At 47.2% G+C, this 3,388-nt stretch overlaps 1 pseudogene; it reads right to left on the bottom strand.

Annotated features, from left to right (window-relative positions):
• Window positions 1-1,238: 1,238 nt before the first annotated feature.
• On the bottom strand, window positions 1,239-1,949 carry LOC104460181 (annotated as a pseudogene).
• Window positions 1,950-3,388: the final 1,439 nt, after the last annotated feature.

The following is a 3,388-nucleotide window of genomic DNA, read 5'->3' as shown; positions in this document are numbered from 1 at the left end:
AGCTCTAAGCAGCTGATCTCGATGACTCCTTATTTCAGAGGAGTTCCTCCTGTGCACCTAGGAGGTGGTGATTGCCTGAGGGTGACAAGTGCTTAAATCACTACCTGGAGCTGAGGGTGGAGGTCAAAGAAATTGTCAAATATAATCGAAAAGCATACCTAAATACCTAAAATTGATTTTAAGTGTTTCTTTTTGTCTTTGTGTTTCACCATCCTATTCTGCTTTAATTGATAATAATTTAAATTAGTCTTCCCTAGTCTTTACTAGCCTTCCCTCTTTTGCCTGTGAGGGTAGCTGATGTTTGATCTCCCTGTCTTTATCTTGACCCAGGAATTTTTTCACCCCTTATTTTTTCCCCCTGTCTTGATGAAGAGGGTTACTGAAAGAGTGGGTGGGCATCTGTCAGCCAGCCAAGGTCAAATCCACCAAAGGACGTGACAAAGCTACTCCAAACAGGACAGTACGATGCCCTAGAGAAACACAAACATAAGCAAGAAATAATAAGCTGGAGGACAGGACCAGGAACACAGCCACGAAAGAACATGGACACCATTTGACACCTTTCTGAGAACTGAGAAATTACAGTGAGTCTTGGAAAGACTAAAATCATACAAGGGAGAATAGCATGGCTCAGAGTCATAAAGGACCACATTTCAAAAAAAACCTCATTATCTTCTTCAAACTGTCAAGAGCTGCAGGGCAGGAGTAGCTGAACTGGAAAAAAGAGCCCACCACACTGTTATTTTTATGGTGTCCTTAAATTCCATTTATGTTTGCTTTTGTTTTAAGATAATGCATTCTGGGCACAGAATTTGCTTAGTGCGGATGATTATGCAGGTCGTTATTTCCAACCTCCAGATGAAATTTTTATTAGTTAGGGCCTTCCTGCAAGCAGATTTTTTTTTTCACTTTGACATAACCTCCTTTGTAATTTTTAGAGCCATGGCAAAGAAGAATGTCCTGACCTCCCGAGGTGGGCACATGGCTCCATGTGCCACTCTCTTCCCCATGTATCTTCTAACCCTGGTGGGGAATGGCCTCTTCATTGTCACTGTGTGGAGCAATCAGCACATGCAGACCTTGCTGCATTCCTTCTTCCTCACCAGGTTTCCTTTGTGGAGGTCTTCTACACCACAACAGTTCTGTCAAAAATGATAAGACTTTCCATATCATAAGGAAAACCATTTGCACTGCCTGCTGGCTGGCACAGTCATGTCCCCTTTCTTCCTGACTGTTACGGAGTTCATGGTCCTTCAATAGGTCCTTCAATGTTTGGCAGTAACCCACATTCCACACAGCCTGATCGTCCCTACTTTAGAAGCCAGCCTTAGAGCTCCTAGGACTATCCTCTTACAGTTACTAGGGTGTATGTCAATCTCTGCACAGGTTAAAAGCCTTTCCAAATAAACCAAATTGTATATTCAGCTGTCAGATGTGCAGCACTGAAAAGTGTCCAAACAAATTGGTAGATGTGCTTGTTATCAGGGCCATGCCTGTAGCAGGCATTTGGAACCTGTTCCTGTGTGAGAAGATGAGATTTTTCCTCAAAAAGTCCAATCATCTCTCTGAATCTGTGCTCTTTATATGGTAGAATATTGCTAATGTTGCACTTTATTGTGCTTCTAAGATTATGTTGACTGACCGTACAGTCATCATTGTTGAGCATGAGCTGTATATTTTTGTAAGCTGCCCAGGAGAAATGTGGTTGATGTGGTTACTCCTCCTCTTCTCTTACTCATCTGTTTGAGACTTGCTCAGGAAAACTGTGCTTTCTCTGTGATGTTCGGATGGATTAGATTTCAAGGCTAAATCACTGGTCACTGATGTGTTGGAGGTGGGGACTTCCACCACTGGGATCTGAGTCCCCTGACTTGGCCACTGCTGATCCTGATCTCCTGCCTTCTCCCACCCCCTTGTACATGTCAAAGAAAGCCAAAGGGTTGGAGAACCTGTCCAATGAGGAAAGACTAAAGGAGTTAAGTCCTTTCTCCCTGGAGTACAGAAGGCTCAGGAGGACCTCATCACAGTAGATCACTACTTAAAGGGCAGCTACAAAGAGGACAGAGGCGCTCTCATCACAAGAAGCCACATGGAGCAGACAACAGGCAATGACAGATCTCCAACAACAAGAGACTGCAGTGCTGGAAAGACCCTGACCTGCAAGTGAGGAACACTGGTAGTGTGAGCAGAGCTCAGAACACTTGAAGAGCCAGGGAAGCTGCGTACAGGCAGGGTCATCCCCAGCATTTGTGCTATGGTTGGGTCAATGCCTGTCCTGTACCATTGTGTCCCTAGGGCACAACCAACACTTGAAACATGGGGCGGGGTTAGAGGACACAGTGAGAACGAATTAGAGATGCCTGGGTGCTAGCAACTGACTTGAGTGCTTGGGCAGAAGGTCTCATTAGGAACAGGTGAATCCTTGGTTTCTGGGTGAAGTAAGAAGGTGCCCAGCACCCAGAGAGATGGACAAAGATTATGTCTCTACCTCAAACTGACAGCAGAAGCATGGCTGGAGCCTGACATGGTGCATGGGGTGCTGCGTGCTTGAGCCATTAATGTGGCTTGAGCCACTACTATACTGGGGTTCCTATTCTGCACGTAGGAGACCAATGTTAACTGAGGGATGACAGGATGAAGAGCAATGCCTATGGCTGAAGACCAAGGCATAAAAATAAATTATCAAGTGTCATTGAAAAGTATACCTCACTACTAGCTTTAATAGCAAAGCCACAAGTTGTTAGCAGAGCGATGATGGGCCCCTGACAGAGTTCTGGGGGGTTGGGTTCAGAGGGAGAATGAAATCCATTGCATAGCCTGAGTGCAGCGAACAAAAAAACTCATTTGTGCATTACCTCAGCCCTGCACTTCTGGAGAGCAGCTGGGCACTGCCAGTCAGTGAAGGACACTCTGAGGTACCCGTTTCATCGGCCTGTGCCCGTGTGTGCCGTCCATGGACCCCAGAGCTGTGAACGGAGAAGAAGGAAAGAGGGAGATGAGGCTGTGGGCTGTCCCCAGGCATTCTTGGTGCCCGTCCCTTCTCCTGGACCCCTTTGGAGCCATGCTCTATCTGATGGCCGTGGGCTGTGGAGTAGCCAGGGATGTCTGCCTCAGCTCCAAGGGAAAGGGCAAAAACCCAAATCCACTGCAAGGAGCCCAAACCTCCCCTACTCCCAAATTCTTCCCTGAGCAGACTGGAAGAGTTGCCAGAGGAGGAAGGAAGACTCGGAGGCCCAGGCTCGGATGCAGCACAACTTTAATGAGTCTAAAGAAGAAAAGGAGGTGGCTGACAGGGAGGGAGCACCAGGGGAGCCACTAAGATGCGGTGGAGCTCCTGCGGGGTGTCCGTCTGCCTGCCCTGCAGAGGGAGGGAGGCCAACAGGTCCAC

The sequence above is a fragment of the Pterocles gutturalis genome, unplaced genomic scaffold (genome assembly GCF_000699245.1).
Source record: "Pterocles gutturalis isolate BGI_N339 unplaced genomic scaffold, ASM69924v1 scaffold26075, whole genome shotgun sequence".
In the NCBI taxonomy this organism is placed as follows: Eukaryota; Metazoa; Chordata; class Aves; order Pterocliformes; family Pteroclidae; genus Pterocles; species Pterocles gutturalis.
Note: the sequence above shows the minus strand (reverse complement) of the source record. Positions and strands in the feature narration are given on the sequence as shown.